We start from the raw sequence: 25644 nt of genomic DNA on the forward strand, positions 1-25644 counted from the left end.
TTGGGGGGACACACCTGACTGTTACTACATTTCTACATAGGATGGGGGGCACACCTGACTATTTCTGCATTTCTACACAGGATTGGTGGGGCACACCTGACTGTTACTACATTTTTACGTAGGATGGGGGGGCACACCTGACTCTTTCTACATTTCTACACAGGATTAGGAGGCACACCTGACTGTTACTACATTTCTATGTAGAATGGGGGGGGCACACCTGACTATTTCTACATTTCTAAACAGGATTGGGGGGCACACCTGACTGTTACTACATTTCTACGTAGGATGGGGGGGGCACACCTGGCACTTGTACACATTTGCTATGACTGTACTGGTATGTCAGGTACTCCATTTCATTCTGTATTCTAAGCTATCATGCTGACTAGAGGCATACCAGTGTACTACAGATCTTAGCTTTGATTTGCTGTCATTGATTTACTTAGCTTTGATTTACTCTGACTTCCTACCCTTCTGAACTAACGTCCCACTGCCTGATCTGCTGTGGTCTGTCTGTGTAGGCCTGGGGGGGAGGTTACCCATAGGCATCATTCAGAGTCCATAGCACAGCCTTTGTTTGTGTTTGTCTACACCTGTCCTGCTGGCTGTGACTGTTGTTGGGTATGTGAACCCCCCTGACTGGCATGTGTGAGTCACTTACTTTGTGGGTGTCCCAGTATTGAGGGTGGTGCTGCAGGCCTGCCTATGTCAGATGCACATAGTACACTCCCTACACATGGTTGAGCACAGGTAGTGTCATGTCTGGCATCCCTTTTACTGTATGTGAGTGTCAGAGAGAGGTGTTATTCCCTGGGCCCCTCCTTTGTCAGTGTATGTGCTATGCATTGCCTCTTTGCCAAGGCCAGGGCATACTGGGCATGCCTCCTTCTGCCTACTGGGGCAGGCTCAAGTTGTTCCTCCTCTGAGTCACTCTGTGCCTGTGCAGGCCTTGGCAATGGTGGGGGGCTGTGTGGCTCTACCCCATGCTGTTCCTGCTGCAGCTGTTTCAGGAGGATCATATTGTGTAGCATGGCACATATGATGACAATTTGGGTACATGTAGCTGGTGAGTACTGCAAGGCTCCACCGGATGAGTCCAGGCACCGGAACCATGACTTGAGCATCCCAAACACATGCTCTAGTATAATTCTGGTCCGTGCGTGTGCCTCATTACGGAGTTCTTGTTCAGGTGTGTGTGCATTTCTGATGGGTGTCATCAGCCACGGCTCCAGTGCATATCCAGCATCCCTCACTAGGTGACTGTGTGGGATGTCCCCATTCACAAATCTCTGGTACAACTGCATCAGATGCCAGATGTGGGAATCATGATAGCTTCCAGGCCAGTCAGCACACACATTCATTATTATGCCCTGGGAATTGCACACGACCTGTCAGTTGATGGAGGGGAAGCCCTTGCGGTTGATATAGACCCTACCCCACTCACCGGGTGGTGCTTTGATGCATATGTGCGTGCAGTCTATAGCACCCACTACCTCAGGGTATTCTGCTATTTGGTGGAACAGTTGCATATTGTTGACCAACGCCTTAAAGGTATTAGGGAAATATACGTGATCACTGACATGTGCTGACATGGCATCCAGGAACTGGTGGAGTACCCTGGATGCTGATGCCCATGAGATCCCCATCATATCCCCAGTTGGCCTTTGGAAGGTACCTGTAGCTAGTATTCTTATGCCTACACATACCTTGGTATCCACTGGGATGGATTCCCCTCTGTTAGTTCTGTGTGTGAGGCATGGCCAGCACAGCTCAACAATTTGCTGTAGGAGGTCCCTGTCCACCCTATAGCACTCTACTATCTCTAGCTCATGTAGTCCCTTGTTGGTTACCCTGGGTCTGTACACTCTTCTCAATCTCCTCACTGTGGGTTGGTTCACAGCATTCACATCCTCACCACCCTAAGCCTCTTCCACAAGTTGTTGTATGATAGTTATTGCAGCCCCTATCATTTTGTTGTTTTGATTGTTAAAAGTTCCCCGCTTGTTTACACTGGTGGTGTACAGTGTGGGAAAAAACAGAGGGGAAGGTGTTTGCATAGTTTATAGTAGTGTTCTGGGCTGGGTTGGTCTGCTGCCTGTATAACTGGCTGATTCTGATACATTTCACCTGACAGCTATGCTAGTTCTCCTAGATTAACTTTCTACTGCTGTTTTCCCTTCCCATTGCCTTTCTGTTTAAGCCCAGGGGTGCGCCGGGCAATAACACAGTGCTCAAATGTGCACAGAGCTGCTATTTCCTGGTTTAACTTTTTTTTTTAAACTTTAAAACCCAGTGCGCGGCACGCACACCTGCTTAGGCAATGTAAAGAGTGCTAGGGAGAGTCAGACACACCCCTTTGCTTAGCTGTGCTTAGCTAGGAGCAAACCTGAGCCACAGGGCTCCAATCTGCTTACACTATGCATTATTACACTTACCTGATTGTTTCCAGCCCCCTCATAAGAGCAACTAAGAGGGTCTCTAACCGCTTCGTTCCTCGCCCTGCCCCCTATTCTATCCCGCCCCCAGTGGTCCTACCTTTATTACACTCACAAACCCTCCCATCTTTCCAATAGCCAACCACAGCGCTAACCCAACACTATCTCCTCCATTTTCCCACTACTATCACACCTCTTCAACTAACATGTGCAAGCATACCTTACTTATGCTCACTGCATGCACTCTCCTTGCATATCTTACATCCTACCAAAGCTCTATCATTCCCCCACTCAACAACTACCACTGTACTACTACTCACACCACCACTCATGCATCACCCTCACTCAGCTCTCCTCCCACCAACTCAAGAACCATCACTATGCACCCCCGCATATTCTACCAACTATATTACTCAAACATAAAGCATCCCTACAACTTAACATAGTAACCCTCCCACCATACCTATTACCCACAGAGCACAATCATAAAGTTTCCCTAATAAACAAACACATTCAAAAACTGAGAAAACTAATAACCTTATGCATATCAAAACTAGCCCTAAGTGGAGACATCCACCCCAACCCTGGCCCTACCATCTCCAACCCCTATCCTCATAATCAGACTAGAAACCACAACTTCTCCCATATCACAGCCAATAGAAAGCCAAGTGACTTCCTTCTACTAAGCCTAAATATTAGAAGTATATCCAACAAAGTCCATGAACCCCATGCCACCATAGACTTGTACTCCCCAGACATAGTTATCCTGATGGAAACCTGGATAAAACCTCACTTTACCAGTGAGCAAATACTCCCTACCGGCTACGACATACTAAGAGTAGACCGGCTAAACAAGAAAGGAGGTGGTGTAGCTATAATATTTAAACAGCATCTAAACATCCAGATCTTAAAATCATCAGCTCCAATAGGCAATGAAGAAATAATATATACCAACCTCAAAATAAACCAAAACAAAACCATCAACATAATTGGATGCTACTTCCCACCTGGCCAAAACATCCCTCCACTAGAAAAACTCCTCAGCTGTTCTCCCCACCATCTCCCCCAAAAAACTATCATTTTAGGTGATTTCAATATTGACTGGCAATCCTGTTCTGACAACAATCCAACCCATCAAATAAACCTTCATGGCTTCTCCCAACTAATCCAGTCGCCAAACAGGATAAATAAAAACTTCAGCAAGCACACTACCCTGGATTGGATACTAGTGAGTAAGAGCCCCCAGTCATATATAACAGGCTGCTTATCAGATAGCCTCAGTGATCACTCCCCAACATTCTTACTCAAAAATACCTGTACCAAGCTAAACCTGTCATCTACCGTCAAATACGTAAAAAACTAAACTTTAACCCGCTCACATTCATCTTATCCCTTAAAGAATGTAACTGGCTTCCCCTAAAGTACCTCAGTCTTGATGATGCAGTTGAATTTTTTAATACTACCTTCCTGAGCATCCTTAATTACCATGCCCCCATAAGACTTTCCAGAGCAAAAGCACAACCCTCCCCATGGCTACAGAAAACCACTAAGTCAGAAATGAAAAACAGGGATAAAGCCTGGGAGCACTGGCGCAAAACCAAACCCCCTCAACTACACAGAAATTCCTAGAACTACGCAATAGAGTTAAAAAGCTAATAAAACAGGACAAATTCCAATACCACCAGTCTGCCCTAGACTTCTCCCATCACAGTCCCAAACAATTCTGGTCCTCCATAAACTCCATCCTTCACCCAGGTAAAGTCAGTACCCCTCTTCCTAGCATCCCTCACTCCTCCAAAAATATTGCTACCTCATTCAACACACACTTCACACAAACCATACTATCACTAGCTAAACAACACAACCCCCCTCCCCTCCAACCCACACCTTCAACTAGTAATCTCCCCACTGCCCTCTCTTTTAATCCTGTACCTACCTCCAACATAAAAAACTCTTAACAAAACTTAAGCCCACCAAATTAACAGCAGACAGCCTCCCAAGTGAATACCTACAAATCGCAGCTGATGCTCTGGCCTACCCAATATCCATCTTGATTAACCAATCTCTGTCAGAAAGTTACGTTCCCACACTGTGGAAAGTATCACATATAATTCCCCTCCATAAAGGTGGCCCCTCCACAGAACTAACCAATTACCGCCCATAGCTATTCTCTCTCCACTCTCCAAAATACTAAAGAGATGCATACATTCTCAGGTCTCAGACTACCTCCTTACTAACAACCTCCTTTCCATTACTCAGCATGGTTTCCGACCAAACCATAGCACCACCACTGCCTTACTCTCCTTTACTAACACTATCCTTCAGCATAAAAACAATGGCTATCTCTCCTCTGCTACTTTCCTAGACCTATCTAAAGCATTTGACATGGTCCCACATAAACAACTCATCTCTGTCCTCAATAACCTATCCTTCTCTCAATCAGTCACCAACTGGTTTCAGAGTTACCTGTCTGACTGCCAACAATTTGTTGTATGGCAGAATGACATATCTCCCCAACTACCTGTCTTCATAGGGGTTCCCCAAGGATCCATCCTTGCACCCCCTACTCTTCTCTGTTTTCACCAATAATCTAGCCTCTGCCACCAAACATGGCACACTCATACAATATGTAGATGACTCAACCATCATCTGCTCAGCCCAGTCCCTACCCAAACTGCAAAAAGTCACACAGGAAGCCTTTTCCTCTGTTGAAACTTGGTTATCCGATGCCCAATTAATACTCAACCCAAACAAAACTAAGCTACTCATCTTCCAACCCACCAAACATACTCAAAACAACTCTCACTTTAGCATCACAGCAAAAGACAACACCACTATAAACCCAACTGAACACACCAAATTGCTAGGAGTAGAAATAGACAATAAACTAAAATTTGACATTCACATATCCATGACCATAAAAAAAGTCCACAAAAAACTATGAGCGTTATACAGAAATAAGCAAGTTTTCACCAAAGCAGCAAAGATTTCAATAGCAAATTCCCACCTTATCTCCACCATACTTTATGCCTCTCCAATATATACCAACCTAAGGCAATGTGATCTAAACAAGCTAGAGACCTGCTACAACAAAATCACCAAATTCACCACAGGGGCATCCTACCATAGTCACCACTGTCTCTCACTTGCTGAACTGGGCTGGCTTGAACTCCCTCACCTCCTTCAATGGTATCAGCTATCACTAGCCCACAAACTAGTAAATCATCCACTAAATGTCCCATCTCTCCAGAATCTACTCCAACCCTATCGCACCACCAGACCACTGAGATCCAGCAACAAAAATCACTTGCAGATCACTAAAGCCAATAACTCTGCTGATGAAGCACTATTCTCTTGCGCCATAGCCAAATTATGGAACTCCCTCCCACCCACAATTACCTCTATACCATCATGCACCCACTTCAAAACTTTACTAAAAGCGCACCTAAAACTATGCTGGCTATGCTCTTGCAACTCCCACTCTAATATCACCCACCCCATACAACCACTACCTTTCTTTCCACCCCACTAACTACCTTGATTATAGCAAGCTCAGGTGCTCATAAGCCTAGTACTTATTATACAGTAGGAACTTCTTATTGTAACATTTGTTAATGTCTGTTATGTACTTTGCAGGTAAAGATTCTAGTTATCTACTGATGTACTATGTTCTTCATCTGTAAATATGCTTGTAATTAATTGCTATGGTAAATTGTTAATCACTATGTAATCCAATGTAACTACTGTCTGTTTATTTTAACTGTGGAGCTTTTCTCCCTGGGCCTCTGCTGAAAATGGACTTACGTCCAGTCGGACACTCCTGGTCAACAAATGTAAATAAATAATAAATAAATAAATAAATAAATAAATAAAACTATGCCTGACCCCCCCCCCCCCAATGATGTCAGCTAACCCCTAGGCTTGCACCAAGCTATTCCTACTCTTATACTGTTGGGACCTGACTAGCATGCTGGGGAAAACTGGGATTCACTATCATTCCCCTCATTTGCATAGGATTGCCTGCTAATGCATAGTTACATGTCTCACACTGCGCCTCTCCCCCTTAGCAACCACTACTCACTGGACATGTTGTCTTCTGCCTGCCATTGACTTTAATGGCAGAATAATGATTTTAGTTAGAATGCTTATTTTAGGTTTATTTTATTATTTTCCCCAGATCCCTTTTGCTTGCCGCTGTCCTACGCTTAAACAGCTGAGATCGACTAAAAAAAAATGAAAGTTGATTTTTTAATTTTTTACGCTGTTTGCAATGCCAATGGCCTTATACTTGGCCATTGGCATGCTTCCTGACTGATATTCAGCCTTTATTTGGAGCTCTCACAGCTCCGTTTTGGATTTTGCAGAAATGTACTCGGTCACTAATCAAGTACATTTCTGCAGATTGCACTAGTCCTGCATGGCTGGTTTCAAGCTTCCTGGATCACACATTCACCTCATTTGCATGGATTTCTCCTTCAAATAGGGTGATTTGCATACAGGGGCTTCCTGGATTGCACATTCACCTCATTTGCATGGATTTCTCCTTCAAATGGGGTGATTTGCATACAGGGGCTTAGTCCGTGCATGCCTAGTGCAGGAGCACTCGTGCACACCCCTGCAGGCTATTCCTGGATCACACGGCAGACATATTGCCTGCTAGAGCCCCTGCACTAATCCTGCATGCCATGCAAGGCATGCAGAATCCAAGGGAGTGTGTTAATCCTTTGAAAGTCTTATCTATATAAAATGCAGAACAGGACAAACATTTCACTACATATACAAGCCCCAATGTTCTACAGCTAAATGTTCTGTACATGTATGGTTACTGCCATTATTTCAACAAGTAATAAGCTTTCCTTTATTGACAAATTTACATAGCTCAAAGGTCTCACACTTATAGATGACAGTTTTTAAAAGGGAGTTATTTCTTATGTTTTAATCTGATCTTAATGTTTGTAAATAAATATTTAATACCAATCTTTTTATCTGTCTCTTCTATCATAACAAAAAATTGCCAGTGATGGCCAAAAATTAAGGGACGTAGTTTTAATATATTATTTCTTACCTACCCTATTTCTTTCTTTTCTAGCAATATTTATTTTCATTCTTTTCCCTTTTTTTTTACTGAATACATTTCTATTGATTTTCAAAAATGTAAACATATATACAGTATTTATATCAAAGAAATATTTACAGTCAAAGCTTAAAGTGGAGAAACAATTCCAAAAACAAACATTACAAAACCAAATATTAATATGGTATGTCTATACTTGGAAAACTTTGTTTTCTTGAATGTATCTTTGAATAAGATTATAATTTATTACAGTCTTCTGTTTCCAGCACTTGATTTACTTTTTGCCAGGCAATGCTTAAGGAAGAAGGTTGTTCTGTTCTTTCCTTGATTGTTTTCAATTCCAACTGCAAGACTGATAAAACCATGTTCTTGAAATATTTAAAATTGGGAGGAGTTGCAGATTTCCAGTTCTGTGTAATATTTTTCCTTCAAATAATTATGAGCAACTGTCAGCAAAAATCCACCAAGAATACAGATAGTATGTAATACTACGTTCGCTCCTCAAAGCGGAAGAAAACACATAAATTCGTTTGTGGTATTGGAACAGTGAAGAACTTGTGTTTTCTTCCGCTTTGAGCAGTGAACGTAGTATTACATACTATCTGTAATATTTTTCCTTGCAATAGCAAGGAGAGTCCAGAAAATTACATATTTTTGCATTGGAACACAAGACGGCACAGGTGTATTCAACAAAACTAGAGATTTTGTAAGTTGGAAATTATCAGTGAACAGTGCCTGTAACAAACAGCTAATACTTTCCCAATATTGTTTAAGTAAATGGCATTCATAGAACATGTGTTGCCAATTGGCTATTGATTCTGATTTACACCTCCAACATCTATATTCTTTATTATATATTAGTTCTAATTTGTGTGGTGATAAGTATGTTCTACTATATGTATAAATTGCCATGTGAAAAGTTGCCAATATAGTGATAAAGATGTTAGTTTTGGAGATATAAGAATTTGTTTTTTATCTGTATCATCTGGCATTTTACCATTAACTGTTTCATAGTATTCTCATATATTTTGTTTATTATGAACTCTTGTTTCTTGAACTAATTTGTACAATACTGACAACAATTCCTTTCCCATTTGTGGGAAATTACATCAGCATTATTAACTACTCTATGAACTTAGGAAGCTTTTCCCTAACAGACTTCTGCATTATTGCCTGTTGGTTTAAAACTGTTTGTCTTAATACCTGAAGTGTTAACCACATATTATTTTCAAGGTTGAACTCACTAATAATTTGCTCTATCATTAGTACTTTATTAGAGCTTATCAATTGATGGCAGTACATTAGACCATTCTTACTAAGTGTTTTAACTGCTAGTGAGTCCTGAGTTATAATATTATTTGTGTTTATGCTATTGGGAATATGAAAAATACCATGCTTTTATATTTGGATTTATGTTTACAAAGTGCATAAAAGACTTTAGATTATTGATAGTGTGTTTAGAATTTATATTTTTGTGTTTCCCTGTTGCCATATATTCCTTCAATAACCAAAGTAAGCTATTCAGTACTATTTCTGTATGTTTATTTATTGTATCATGAGTGATTTTTAACCAGATTTTTTTCGCGTACTAGTTTCCATTTGGAAGTATATTCTTTTTTTAATCATAGAGAAACCGTTTTTCAGGCTAATGATTGTATATCTCCTTCTAAGTCTGGTAAGCCTATTCCACCTTCTTCCCATTTGTCATTAATTCATCTACTAGACAATTAAATGAACATCCTAACACCATTCCTTTAAATTTAGTGTACTGGAAAGAGTGGAGAAGGAAAAGTGGGGGGGGGGTCCCTGGACTGTAATCCTGGAGCAACACAAACTTAAATGGCAACTGCATTTAGAAGCATATAGACACCCAGGACTAAACAACCATGTTAGTATAGCACCTTTCCTGAAAGTAAAAACATGGGAGAGATGAACTAATGGAATGGGACGCTGATTGTTACTAAATGTATTTTTCTCTGTTTATGTAGTATTGATATCGTATATGGCAATTATATGAACTGTTTTTAAAAAAACTAGTACAGCGAACATGTACTAGTAGATGAATTAATGACCATCACATACATATTTTATAGGGATGTGTAAAATAGGGGGAATGTTGCTTTAAAAATGTTAAAAAGGTCATATGATCTATTGAGTTTATTTAAATGGCTTAGAAACTGTTACAATTTGTATCTAATGAAGTTTTAAAAGATTTAAAATGAAGACGCTTATACGTTTATTGGATTATGCAGCATTTTTTTTATTAAACCTGTGTTTTTACGGCTCAGAAGTGAACTGCTATTTTCCAGCTATTACGTTTTCTTAGTTTGTGACTTTGGATCTTTTTTTATGGTTCTTTGTTTTAAATAAGATTTAGGTGGAGGTAGCAAGCAAGCTTGCATAAAAAAAAGGGGTTTTTGAAATTTTTTTTTCCAAACCTAATTTTAAAATTTTTTGGGCCCCTTTTTTCCATTTTAAAGGTTACTTTATTTAAAAAAGGCTTATTCCAATTTTTTTTTGGATGGGGGCCATTTTTTAAAAAAAATTAAAAAACCCCCTTTTTTTTCCTTAAAAACCTAATTTTTTTTGTTTTTAAACGGGGTTTTTTTTTTTTTTTTTTTTATTTTTGTTGTTTTTTTTTTTTTTTTTTTTTTTTTTTTTTTTTTTTTTTTTTTTTGTTTTTTTTTGTTTTTTTTTTTTTTTTTTTTTTTTTTTTTTTTTTTTTTTTTTTTTTTTTTTTTTTTTTTTTTTTTTTTTTTTTTTGTTTTTTTTTTTTTTTTTTTTTTTTTTTTTTTTTTTTTTTTTTTTTTTTTTTTTTTTTTTTTTTTTTTTTTTTTTTTTTTTTTTTTTTTTTTTTTTTTTTTTTTTTTTTTTTTTTTTTTTTTTTTTTTTTTTTAAAAAAAAAAAAAAAAAAAAAAAAAAAAAAAAAAAAAAAAAAAAAAAAAAAAAAAAAAAAAAAAAAAAAAAAAAAAAAAAAAAAAAAAAAAAAAAAAAAAAAAAAAAAAAAAAAAAAAAAAAAAAAAAAAAAAAAAAAAAAAAAAAAAAAAAAAAAAAAAAAAAAAAAAAAAAAAAAAAAAAAAAAAAAAAAAAAAAAAAAAAAAAAAAAAAAAAAAAAAAAAAAAAAAAAAAAAAAAAAAAAAAAAAAAAAAAAAAAAAAAAAAAAAAAAAAAAAAAAAAAAAAAAAAAAAAAAAAAAAAAAAAAAAAAAAAAAAAATTAAATTGGGAGTAAAAATAATATTGGTTCCCCATGGAAAAGAAAAATATGTTTTAATTTGGTTTAAAGGGTAAAAATGATCCCCCTAGTAGAGTGGTTTAATTAAATTTGTGTCTGGGGGGAATATCTCCATACCAAAGAGGCTTAAACCCACAGTTTTTTTGCAGGGAAACAAGCTAACCATGGGAAGTTACCCAAAAATCAAAACTTTTCACAAAACCCCCCCCTCCTTCTAAAGTCTGAAAAAAAAAGCATCCATTCCCCAAATACATAAATTAAATCAGAAATAAATGAACATCCTAAAATAAAATAGAATATAGGAATGAATAAAACAAAGTGAAACATTTTACTAATTTGATAAATTAAAAGGGCCAAATCACAATATTTGGGAAAAAAGGATTTCCCCCAAAATAAAGCAAAAACATTGAGAAAATGGGCAGAATGTCATGAAAGGGGGGGGGAGTTTTAAAGATTTTGAGGACCATACATGGTGGCTTTAAACCTGGGCCCAACTCATCGGGGCCAGGTCCTTGGGGGACATCTGGGGTGGGAAGTTGGTATAATACCAGTGCCAAGGAAATTCCAAAAAATTAATTAAATATAAAAAAGAGGAAAATGAATTTGGATCAGGAGGCCGGCAATCACCCAAGGCATGCACTGGGTAAATAACAAATGGTATGTATGTAGAAAAGTTAAAGCTACCTGAAATTATGGAGATGTGTATTCCAATATTGCACTTAATTTATATTACAGCTGCGGTGTGTTGAGCCATGGAGCTTCTGCCGATGGAAGCAATTAACGGTTAAGCCACCAGGCAGGTCAGTAATCCACTACTAGTAACTGTAAAGATATATAAATGTATGACCCACGGTGTGCAGTGTAGCCGGGAAGAATTTAATCTGCAAGTAACAGTGTGAAAGTGTGTATGCAAGTATTGCTTACAGTGCCAACCTGGTTCCAGCCTGTGGTGTAAACTAAACGGCACTGTCAACATATGTCTTTGAAATAAAACTTTGCCCTGCCTGTAAGAAAATAGTACCACAACCTGCAAAGCAGCACATGTAAAAGTACAGCTGCAGAAAGGATGAAATCACATGTGTGAAATATATCCTGTGAATACTGAAACATGACGAAATTGAGACTGGAAGAAACTGTAATAACTACTGTTTAAAACATGTCAATAAAAGTACCAGTCTGAATAACATGAAAACAAGTGGTGTGAAAGTGTCGGGCCTGCTTAATGCAGTAGTAATAACCCTGAACTAAGCTATGCAGTTAGGACAGGAATTAAATGCATGTGAGACTCAGAACCAAACAGCAAAATCTGTTCAAAGTGTTGCTGCATATTAGATATTTTACTAAAATCTGGATATGTTGCTCCAGTCACAAAATAGATAGGATGATTGTCGATATACCCAAACATCACACTTGTCCTGGTATATAAGCAAAGGCAACGGATGATGTATCTGAACAAAGCTCGATATAGGTATGAACAACGTAAAATGTGAATTGATATTTATTAACAGTCCTGCAAGGTTAAGTAGTTAACATATAGGACACTGTAGTTAGAACAGTAGTATTATATATAACTGTAGCTAGTAAAATGTACGGCATATGTGTTGCGTGAGGGATTGTTAATATTACTTTATTTACCCCACCACTCAACCACCTATAACCCATTCCATTGAAAATGGTATGTGCAAATACAATTACACCACCTGGGCGTCTGTCCTGTTGGATCCTCTTGCATAATACTGTTGATGCATCATACTGTTCCTTACATCCACACCTGATGGCCTGTTGCCATCAATCAACCCTGCATGTTGTTGGACTGCTGCTGTTCAAATTATGCATGTGTTATGCCGCGCTGTTCAGTGGTGTGAAGGAATATCTGGGTGTTTTGGTTAATGGGAATATAATGCATGCTGTTGTCTAATTATTGAATGGTATTATATGTCACTAACCAATACTCTCATGACATAATGCAATACATAGAGCGACAGGAAGGCGGGTTCCAGCAGACCCACCTCTACCTCGGCTAGCGGTGCACCTGGCACTGGTGCGAGGAATCGGTCCTCCTCTGGTGGCCTGTGCCACCTCTTGGTCAGAAGCGCTGCAAGGGGATGGGGCCATCCCCCCTCTGCAAGTGTGGCGGAGGAGAATCCACCACTCACCCTCCCGTGGCGATCCGGACGTGGTGCATAGGGGTGAGAGAGGACTCTGTCCTTGAGCCCCTACGCCAGCTCTTCGAGAACGCGAGTGGCGCAACTAGCGGAGCATGCCGTTGCCCGCCACAGCCCCCAGCACAGCGTCTGGGTGAGTGAAGAACAGTGGCAACTGCCTATGGGTGGGGATATCAGTTCCACTGTTGCCTCTGTGAGCTCATGGCTCTGGATATCAAGCCTCGTCCCGTCAATTGTGTAGCCCCACCGTGTCATACGCCCTGTATCGTCTTGTTTGATAGCATATTCAACCTACCCAACCTACCTCCCGGCTGTACCTGACTACCTTCACCTGACATACCACTCTCGCAGAAAAAAAAAGGGCACTCTGTACCCACAAAAATTAAGCCCATACGCAGCTGCCCATTCGCTACATGTCTGGACATGGAACCTATCAAATCCGGTTGGCTGTACAACAAGTATTGTTGTCCTGACGCACCTCTCTCAGGGGTGGAAGGTTTCTGGAAATTACATACATATGCACAGCTGTTGCTGCTGAAGAAATGGGCAGCTATGGGCCTTACCTACATCCCTCACCGCATCCCAAGCTTGTTTCCCTACTGTCTTACCCTCTTTGTGACCCTTTTCACACCACTTTTCCTGTCTCCCCATTTTTCTTTTCCTTTCCAAGGAAAATGGCGAATTGTCTTGAAATGCGTTGGTAGTTATATCGGAATGGCGCTTATTATTGGTAACGCCAGTCGCGTCGTGAAACTCCGCGCAAACCAGCGCTAACCGGTTACAACTGCTTAAAGTGCCTTAGAGCACTTTGATTGACAGGTGTACTCAGTTCAAAAGAAAAATAAATCCCACTGTGAGTCCTGAACCCAGGACCTTGACAACTATAGTCTGCATGACTTACCTGAAAGCCATGACTCTTATCAACACATTGTGCTAAAGTAAATATATCATGCCAACAGTAGGAATGAATGTAAAAGGGAATATAGATGTGTAGTACACAAAGCGAGCATTGAATTACAAACAAAACTGGTGGATTTCCATGACCGTAGTGTGTGAACAGGAAACAGCCATGCTGGTTGGAAGCTAGTAGGTATCAATACCATAGCACCTTGCAAGGAACACACACACATACTCACAGCAGGATAAACACTGCCCATACCCCACAACCTCTTACAGAACATCGGACCAAGTAAAAAATATGTGGAGCAAAGGCCCAAAACCAGGGACACATTACAAATAAAGTTACAACAAGCGCCAGACAGTTCAGAAAGTAACAGGGTCTACACCTTGTTAAGGTTTGGGAAAGGGGCATACGGTCTGGAACTGAATGTTTGTCACCACCAATACGAAGCTTGAGCCCAATTTGACTTGCCAGACAAAGATTGTGCATGAAGATGATCACATTATGAGGCCGTAACTAGGACAGCCTGCAAATATCTGTACACATGGCGGGTCCAACACCACCATATTTGAATAGTTAAAGAACCTGAACGCGCTAGCAACAGTGAATGTCGCACAGGGATCCCACAGACCCCATGTGGAAATGTACAAACAGTAGGCGGGTGTAACGCATGCAATGGTAACTATGGAGATAAGATATGGAAAGTATTCACCCACTTTCGCTGGCAGAAGAAAAGTGTAGTATACATGCTCATGCTAACCCACAGTCACAACTGCAGCATACCAGACATTTTAATGGGGTGCCCACTGATATGTACCATTGCTTCGAACAACTGATGAACCCTGACAGTCTCTGGGAATTTTAACCAGCAGCATACTCAAATACCCACAATAGATATTAAATTTTCATGGCCAGACCACTTGCATGCTGTAACACCTAGCAGATATAGCAAGCATTCCAAGGTGTGAATATTACGTGGAAGTAGAGCTACAGCAGCACACTACAGTCAGGCTTTAACGGGCATACAAAGTGGTGACTGTAAAGGGCAACTATTGGAAGCCTTAGCAGCAGGTGCAAGCAAAGTGAAGAGGAAAACACACACACACACACACACATTAACAGTAGTAGTTAGCCAGTTGTCAGTGTACATACACAGTTAGTACAGGAAACTGGAGAAATGAATGGAGAATGTTAATCTACAACACACTAGATATGAGAGATACCAACCTTTACACTCACCAGAACATTGTCCACAGCATAGCAACTTTGGTCCCTGCCCTTAACATCTGAAGAGACTCGCCTATCTCCACCACACCTTTTATAGCACTGTTCTGAAATCACAGTGAGAACTGCAATCAGTACACAACTGGCTGCATGCAATTAGCAAATGCTGGCTAACAATTGGTGCAGAAGGCCATCACATGGGCATGTGGATACCTACAAAAGTATGCTTATTGCTCATGTCCATGCATGCAACCTTCATTGCACCCTGAGAAGGACGTGAAGAGACAGACAGAGACAGAGAGAGAGAGAGAGACAGAAAACTGCAATTAAGCAGACAGAAACGAATTGTTCAGCAACAGCTACCTGAAGCTGACAACTGGGAAGTGAACGCTTGGGACGAAGAACCGAACGTAGCAGAAGCAGCTGTGACAAACACAGGTAATGTAAAATGTACTATAAAGGTGTACATACTGTGAACCCTCCATATGTGTCATTGGAAGGTCTGTATCCATATGTATATGAAGATGTGTAAGGGCAGGAGACACATGCAGCAACTATCACAGTGAAGGCTGTACATACATTTGTATGTGAAACAATATAGCATATCCAATGTTGTTTGATTGTAGGTTGTAGTGCCATGTACAAATTAGGTTACACAGCTATGTATGTTTGTAGTATGTTGAGTGTGTGTATACGGTGACAGACAAATATGTTAGTATATGGCGATATGTATGTATGTCAACATATGTATTATATATATATATATATATATATATATGTCACTATATATATATATATATATATATATATATATATCTCCTGTCTCTATATGTAATACATGCATAGAGATGTGAATACATAGACAGATATGCGATAAGAATATTGTACCAACATATCTATGTAATGCACACATGCAGATATATAGATAATAATGTGGAATCATATGCATAGACAGACTGATCTGACTACCTACAGGGTATGATTGTATATGATGACTACAACACAGCCTGCTGTCCCAACCCTGTCACTCACACCCCCTCTGTGCCCCCCCTCCACATCTATAGCAGCTTATATGTACATCAATATATATATATATGTGTATGTATCTGGGACATATATATATATATATATATATATATATATATATATATATATACATACCTGAATATACATATATATATATATATATACTCAAGAGAAGAGAGATGGCTTATATAAGTCTGAGTGAGGCACATGTGTACAGATGTATTGCAACGGGTGCTTACAGTGACAAAAGGCATGGAGTGAACACCAGTGTCAAATCCAGTTATCATACCACATTCAGATCACCAACACCACAGTAACCATAGATATGTGATTGTGCGCCCACCACTGCCATGTGTCAGGGGTGAGCAGGGTGCAGAAAATGTGTACAATAGTGGCTAATGATAGTCACAGTGGCACTATCCCTGGGAATACCTGCACATGGTATGTGATCACTTGAGCATGGTGAGTCAGGTATGGACATGTAGGTCGATTGTACCCACACCACATAATGGATACATGGTGGCCTCACATGACTTGGCAACAGATATGGAGAAAGGACACAGTGACATGTACAACACTTTGTGACAACATGCTCAGCATTACAGCCGCACAGTGACTGACAACTTTAGAGTACACACTTAATGCTACCCATAGGAGTTACCACTCCCAGATTTACATATGGAGGTCACACCCATGACAGATGTCCAACGCCATAGTAACACCTCCCACCATCCACAACTAAATGTCTGCTGTGTTAATGGAGTCCGTTACCACTGCAATAGTGTACATGTGGAGGTAAAGGTTCCTACTCACAGATAAGACACACCACATTAAACACACAGTGTTAAGCGAAGACTCCCATGGAGTACACATGTCACACATACCCCTGCTGAATGTTAGTCAGATAGGTAATATGCCATATAGTCACCCTGTAACTGTGTGTGGCAGCAGTACCATCACCATGTGTCACAATGGTCAGGAGTAGCAGAACAGTAGCTGCTTTGTAGACACAGGGGGCAATAGCATATTGTATAGTATTGTATTGTAATGTAATGCATTGTATTGTATTGGTATGGTGAGGTGCCTCACTTCATGGAGTGGAACCACTGCTGCTGTCAGCCAGTGTACAGGTACATATCTGGTCAGGCTGGTACATAACTTCTATATGTGTTTAGCTCCTGTCAGAGTTTATGTAGCATGCAACTGGGGTTACCATCGGGTCCCATCATGTTGTGTATTCTGCTTTGTCCTCGGGTGTATACTCTCACTCTGGACATCTGTGATAGCCGGGGAGTTTACAGTCATCTGGAATGCTTATGCTGCTTATTACAGGGGGAGAGGGCAGGTGGGCACCTGCACTGAACTACTCATGTTGTCGATATCTGGTGTCAGTGAAATATGTGTGTACTACCTATGGGCATAGAAGGGATGTGGCTGCTGACCAGGTTGCTAATATAACTGAAGAAGGCCTCCTGGTCATCTGTGGTGTCTCTTGATTTCCCTCTCCGGCGTTGCCCATGTGGATTGAGTATGATGGGAAATAGATCCTTACCAGTACTGCTCGAACATGCCCTCCCTTCAGTGAATGATGCTCTGTCTTGCGGCTTCCATCTTCTGTAGCCTGAAATCTGTCTATGGCTGGGGTCCGCAGACAGGATGCTGTCCTTTGTGGAAGTGTCTTGGTCATATATGGGATTGCATGATCCATGCATTCTTGGTGGAAGATAATGTGCAGCAATTGTGTAGGGGTCAAGCATTGTGGGTTGTATCTGCCAGTGAACAACAAGGATCACCATATCACTGTTACAAAAGTGTAAGTTTGTATCTGTAATGTTATGCACTATAGTCATCTGTGCTGGTGGTGGAGTGGGATATGTATATCCAGGGCAATCAGTGTGTGGTCAGCCCACAGTAGTTGCCGTTGTAGGCCTATACAGTACCTAGATGCAAACCCGGTGAGAGTGCTTCTGACCTGAATCGATTGTTCTGACTGCTGGTGTTTGGTAGTATGTCATATGGAGTCTGCCAGGTACTGTTGCACAGTTGCTGGCGACACTGATACCTGGCCATCTACATGTGTATCACCAATAGACGAACAGATGCTACATATGTGAGATATGTTGTATCGCTAACAGTCGGTAGCATGTAGTATTATGTGTGCCAAAGTCTGCTGACATATATTGCTGATACCAGGTTATTTTCTTTCCTCCAGAGGTATGGCCCACCAGCGGAACCCCACCTCTCCCACAGCGAGGATGAGGAGGGGCTTTTAGAGCCTGGTCGCGGGGACTATACCGTACTCTTTCCCGCACCAGCCAGAATCAGCAGGAGAGGGGCTGCTGTGGCAGACGCGTCATTCGGTAAATGATATGAGCATAATAGGACGCTGAGCAGATACGACATCACTGCAGTGATTTAATCGGAACATGTCATCAGCGTGCATCAGATATCCACAGGCAACAGGTTGCCACAGGTGGTGGGGTGGCTTACGCATCCCCACTCACCAGACTGGAGGACCTCACCGGTGTAAGTATTGATGCAACAGCACTAACGGCAACGAACATGCATCATGGAGGCTGGAGCCACACAGCAACAAGGTGGTAGAGCGATGCAGGTATGTCATATGTATAGTTGACTGTTATTGTACACTGGTAGTTAATGCGTAGTGAGGTGTTATTGTCGCTTGAAGTTTGTAGCTGTCACCGCCGAAGTACATTTTAATGTGCAAGTGTACGATATCCTCCCGATATTAGCTGCTGACCTGTGAAAAGCGACTGTTGTACTCTGACCTGTATCGCCTCAAGTAAAATGGCACAGTTATTGCCCACTGACATTATTTTCTTCATGTCTGCAGGACCCTCTGGTATAACTGCAATGCAGCCCTATCCGCTGGTGAGTTATTATTATTAACAATTCCTGTAATAGTGTTGATAGTAATAGTACTATTTTGGGTCATAGTAGTGCTCTTTGTATGCATGTAGGTGTGTCTGTGTCTGTTAACTATTGATATGCGCATACTGGTATACAATTGTGAAACTGTGTTGCATGTGCGTGTGCATGTGTTAACTGCGCCTGTGCATGTGCATGTGTGCATGTGTGCATGTGTGCACCTGTGCAGGTGATACGCGTGTGCACCTATGCAGGTGTGCACCTGTGCATGGCGTATTGCATGTGCGTGTGTTTTGTATAAATTGCATGTGCATGTGTGCATGTGCAGGTGTGCGTAATTGCATGCATGCATGTGCGATGTGCACTGTGCGATGATGCGTAATGGCCGCCAGTATTGCGTAATGCACCTGATATGTGTTGCAGCTGGGCATGTGTTATTGCTGTGCATGTGTTAATGGCTGGTAATGTGTAGACTGTGTTCCTGTTTCCTTCCCTGGTTCTGTTTACGCTTGGCTACCGAGGGTGTCGTAAGCAGGGAACCTGGGTGGTGGTGAACGGGCGTGCGGTTTGCAGGAAGACCCTACCCGGGGTCGCCGTGGTCGGCGATTGACAGTACACGGCTGTCGACCCCATCAATCTTTTACAGTTATCCTGCCAATACACCCTTGTCACCACTGTCCTTTCGTTGATGGACAGCATACAGTGGGCATTATTGGTGTGTGATATCTGTGGCACATGCCTCCCCACAGCAGCCATGGGCATGGCCCAGAGATGGTACCACACAGACAGATGTCCAGGGTTCGTGGGAGCATCCATGCGTACTGCCCCTGTCAGGCGATGCCCACGAAGATCTTACAACCTCAGCTATGTTTGAGTTGCCAGATGCGTATAGGTGGTACACCAGACGGTCTACGGGAGCTGGCAGCATGCGCTGGCCATGACTGACGGTATGTGTGACATTGCGGCTGCCATCCGTGTTTCACGATGTCGCGAACAGACTGTGGGGACAACTGGGCAGGATCACAAATACCGGCGATCCATGAGCCAGGGTGATGGGTGAGGTTGGCGTCGGCTGTTCGTATGCCAGCAGCAGCAGCTAGCAGTCGTGGCGGATGACAACAGGGCGCTGCGGCGCGATAGTGCCAGCAGCAGCCCAGCAATGCTGGGTCATGCTGATCATCCAGACTGCCCCAGGAGACCGTGCCGTGACTCACAGCCGACCCGACAGGGATCTGTGTCAGTCAATGAACACTACTGCTTCTGATGACAGTACCCAGTCACAGGTTGGTGCGGATCACGGTCCGTGCCAACACCCCTGCAAGGCACGAATTGCCGTGTCGTGGCCAGAACTGATCTGCCGACCTGGCAGGTACAGTCTGTGGCTGTCCACAAACACCGGTATATGGCAGCCATGAGGTGACTTTGTGTGCATCCATACACACATGCAAATTGACGCACCTAGAATACGCGCGTACACTGCATCAACATTGCCCCACCTTCTACTGCTGTCCCTGCCAACACACACATACACATATACATGACCGTTAGAGATTGTGGTATGGTGGCTGACTCGGAAAAAGCCGCAGTTCACACCCTGTGCGCTGATGAAACTGTGCCCACCTCCTGCAAGCGCTGTAACAACTGTGCGGAGTTACAGGTTAACATGTTGCTTTGATGCTGGGGTGACCACCTCGATGTTAGTAATAGTATCATGTTGTTAACGGTACTGTGTGCTGAATTAATTGTGGGTATATCACAGCATGCCTGATGCAGTAAGTGTTAGTGATTGTCATGTCTGTTGTCTACACCCATGGTAAGTACCATAGTGTATCATCTGCACATTGGCATACTGGTGGTAATGATGTCAACAGAAGGCTACATACATAGGTAGCACGGGGATAGAGGGTAATGAATGTATTAATACACAATGATGGTTATGTAAATTACGGTGACGTAGGCCTTTACTAGACTCTGCAATGCAGATGTTTGAGGATATGTTGATATGTGTGCAGTACTACCGCACGACTGGTACTGGGACACACAGGAGCACCCTAGCACTGCATGCTCACATCTCATACCATGCTAGACAGCCCAACACACATAACTAACTGTCACAGGAGGGAGAGGTCCCCATATATGTCAGGGATACTGTGGTGGCAGGCCAGGGGAGCATACATCCTACTAAGTATGGAGCTCCACTGGTGAAGGCTCGAAGTGTCTGTTGTTGACGTATTATTATTACTGCGGGTATGAGCACATGGGTTTCTATCCAGTTATTGTACATCTACTGTTTTCTAATACATGCATGTTATACCTTGTGCACTGAGACTGGACCCTAGACATCTCTGACCGTGTATGTCCGTACATGTGCATAGTGCTTACCATATTTTGCGTGTTACCTACTGGGAACTGGTACGGCTTTGTTTGTTGTACAATGGACTACATGGAGCCCTGTTTTACTGTATCTTTGGGTACATGTGGCACGCTGCAATTACCCTGATACTGATCACACCTGCAATGCATATTATAGAGCTTCTGTGGACTCCTGAATTGCCATCTGCATAGCTTTATGTGTCCATGTCCCCACTTGACGGAGTTTGCCACTGTTTGTCCTGTTCACATGTGCATTGCCTGGCGGTACATGACCTGCACAGCATGTGTGTCCCGTGAGCAGTCATATATGCTACTGCTAACTAATCACAGGCACTACCTTCACATTCATCTTCTGTTGAACTACCTGCTTTGCTAGGGACGGCCTGCACCTGTCGCCCTGGCCTTTCAGATACCTTGGCGAACAACGCTACTACATGGTGCCTATGTTGGAAGGCGGGGCTCAGATGACAAACCCACCACCTTCATAGGTATCTGAGGGATAAGACACTAAGAACAATGCTGCGCCAGATGTCTAAACCTCCAGATGCATGCACCCAAAACACTCCTTGGCGTGGAAAACATCGATATCTGTGCGGCAGATGCCTGGTTCAGGAGCTACTGAGCACACCAGCACTTCGGGTGTAACCCGGTTGATTTCTTTGATACAGTCACCAGGCCATTGCCAGGAAGGTGGTTCACACAGCCTACCTGGACCTTGCAAGCGTATACGCAACAATACCCACTTGGGCATTCTGAGAGCTCACCGGCAAATATAAGCCCTATGTCACTAGATGGATTGCTGGTGGCTCAGAACAGAACCCACATGGTTAGCATTGCTGGAATTATGCCAGACCCGCAGTTCACGGGTTGGGTCCCACAAGGCTCAGTCCTGGGGGACCCTCTTGTTGTGCTATTTATTGGAGGTACAGGCCAACACGGATGGACTGTGAAACGATATATGCAGATGACTGCAAACTGGCCACCATAATCGACTCCAGCTGACACAAGCATCTTCCAAAGGGCATCGCAGCAACGGAGCAACATTGCAGAGGCATGGCGATCTGATGAACAGTGTTTAGAAGGGGAATGGCATCCTCTAGCCTGTTCACCTAGTTGCCAAAGGGTACATTGTCCTCACACACACTAACCCCCCTCAGCCAAAAGCACACACTTGCCAATTGCAGGATTCAAACCCCTATCTGACTGTTATGGACGCATTAGCAGTGCATGCTATTTGCATTACTGGGGGGGGGGGGTTTCTTCCTCTGCTATACTTATAGAGTGCTGACATCATCAGTGTTTAGAAAAGGGAATGGGCATCCTGTAGTCTGTTCACCTAGTTGCCAAAAGGGACATTTCCCTCACACACTAACCCCCTCAAACAAACACACACTTGCCATTTGCAGGATTCAAACCCCTACCTAATATGTTATGACATTTGAGAGCCGGACGCGTGGCAAACGGCTTTTCACATTACTGGAAGGTTTCTTTTCTCCTGCTGTACTTATAGGGTGCTGACATCATCCGTGTTTAGAAAGGGAATGTGCATCCTGTAGTGTCTTATCCTATTTGCCAAAAGGGACATTTCCCTCACACACACAAACCCCCCTCTGACAAACATACACACTTGCCATTCGCAGGATTCAAACCCCTACCTAACTATGTTATGACCCTTGAGACAGGTGCAATGGGGGTTTCCCTTACGGGGGGTTTCTTTTTCCCGTGTCATGGGTGCTGAATTGGTGTTTAAAAATTCATCCGTAGTGTCTTACCCATTTGCCAAAAGGGACATTTTTCCTCACCCCCCCTCAAACAAAACACCATTGCCCTTCGGATTCAAACCCACCAATATGTTTGAACTTAACACCATTACCCGGGGTTTATGGGGGTTTTTTTCTTGTGTATTTATGTACAACGGTGTTTAAAAGGGGTTCTCCTGAGTGTTTTTTATTTGCCCAAAGGGACATTTTCCCTCACACAACCCAAAACAAAACCCATAACTGGGAATTTGCGGTTCAAACCCTACCTAACATGTTTACATTGAATGGGCCAAAAGGGGGGGTTTGAAATTACTGGATTTTTTTTCTTGCTTTCTTAAGGGGGTGCACATTGTGTTTAAAAGGGAATTGCACCTTTGGAGGGCCCCAAAACCCATGGCTAAGCCCTTTGGGAAAAAGTGTTGCCTCACACCATTAGTTTTTGCAAAAGCATTTTTTGTTCTGTAACTGTTTGCTACTTTTGCCCTACATTCCCGGATAACAACTTCTGCATTGGGAAGATGTTTCATATGGGAGGGTCCCCTATTTTTCTTGTAGTCATTTTAACTTGTCATGGGCAGTGCTGGGGTTGGTTCCTGGCAAACACATAAAAATACCCGTATTGTGCCAACGCAAACCGGATTTGGCCAAGTGTTTGACTCCCGTTAGCCCTTTGGCAGTTGTAAAGTGTGTGGGCATCCCAGTTGAGCATTCCATATGGGATCTGCAGCCCCCCAATTTTATGTGTTGAACCCCCTTCAGTTTTTGGGGTGGGTTTGGTATGTTTGTAACTTTCAACGTTTTTGTCCAACAGGATTATACTGTGCCCAGGTTTCATTACTTTCTACATTGTAACACCTTTAATGTCACTTTACTGTATATTACGGTATACTTTGACTGTGGTGGGCAGTATCCGGGGTTTCTGTTCATGCTTTAAATTTTAGTGGGACAAAGTGGTTGGGGCCCGTTGTGTCTCTGAATGTTGCATTCTGTTCGATATGAAATATTACCAGGGTCCAACAGTTGTGATTCCAAACTGGGTGTAAAAATTTAAAAACTAGCATGTCCCCGCCATGTCTTGCTTGGGGTGGTTTGCCCCCCACACATTTTGGGTTTATAATAGCTGGTTAGTATCTTCCCCTGTTATGTAAGAAGTGAACCCCGGGTAAACCTACCATTGCCCCCATCAATTCCTATTTAGGAAATTGATAATGTTAGGGAGCCCGGCTGAGGGCACCTGGGTGGGTTTTTGTGTTATGGTCACACAGTACAGCTTTTCCTTTAAGCGTGCTGGGGTTCAGGTTCTTGTGATGTCACTCCATTCAGATTGTAAAGGGCACTGTTTTTATGCCGCAACAAGGCACATGGCAGTAGGTGTTTGATATCCTAGAGGGCTGTTGGGGACTTTACAGTTGTGGAGTGTTGCTGATACATCCCACAGGGGCATTGTGTGATTTCCATGTGGGTGGGGCCCCTGACCTTTATGTAGTTGGCCTTATGTTGGTGGGTATTGGTATGTTTCTGTAAACCACAGCACATGTTTGTAAGCGGATATCTATCACCTTGTCCCCAGGTTCATTAAGTTAACTACATAATGGGTTAAAACCCAGAATGTGGGCCCTTTGAACCCGGGGTTGCTTAGTTTCTGCCCTTGCTTGCTGACATGGCATGGCCCATTTTCTTTTCTATTGGCCCTTTTGTGGGGGCGTGTCAGTGGTGGACATATGGGTGGCAGTTTGAGCCTCTGAAAATGTTGGACACATCCTTCCCTTTTTGTTAGGGACATTTACCAAAGTCCAGGAAAAGCCCGTGGGATGCCATTATTCTGGTTTGTGTCTACAGGCTGATGTCTGACCCGTTGTTCTGCCTTGGCTGGTTTCAACCCCTATGACATTTTTAATTTAACTGGTGAGCCTATCTTCTAACTGTAGGGTAGTATAGAACCTTTGCAAGGGCCAGATAATGTGTGGACAATTGCCCCCCAATGACCTTAATGACTTTTCATTCATTGGTGAAAATGGTTTGGGGGGGGTCTCTAAAACCACATGGGTTGGGGGGTGTCATAGGTCCCCCACTTTGTCTGTGGTACATCTATTTTCCATAGTGGAAATGACTTTGGATTTGGGGGTATACTGTTCAGTTCCTTGGAAAATTTGTTGAGAAAGGCCCTGTTGTTTTACACTGCCTTTGGGTACATATTCTGGGTAACTGCTTGAGCAGTAGTGTGGTTTGGCATTCCATTTTTTAGGTCCAGTTTAAACCCCGGAAACATCTTTTTTTTCCCTTTTCCCTTCTTTCCCCGCGGGATGATTTTCATTTGGGGTGGTTTGACTGCATTGGTGTATGTTGGCAATTTTTTGTTTTTATTTGTTTTCAGGGTATCTTGTTCCCAAAGGTCCCCCAAAAGTTTTGGAAGCCTTATTATTTAGTGCCGTACAATTTGATTCAAGGTTCATGGTTCATACTAGGCTATCCCCCTGGGATTTTTTACCACCAGAGTGTGTTGGTTTGAACCCCTTGTATTTGGATATTTGGATTTTTGATTTTCTTTTCTGTGCCTCGCTGGAC

The sequence above is a fragment of the Protopterus annectens genome, chromosome 10.part0, assembly GCF_019279795.1.
Source record: "Protopterus annectens isolate FY-2018-M chromosome 10.part0, PAN1.0, whole genome shotgun sequence".
NCBI classification, from domain to species: domain Eukaryota; kingdom Metazoa; phylum Chordata; order Ceratodontiformes; family Protopteridae; genus Protopterus; species Protopterus annectens.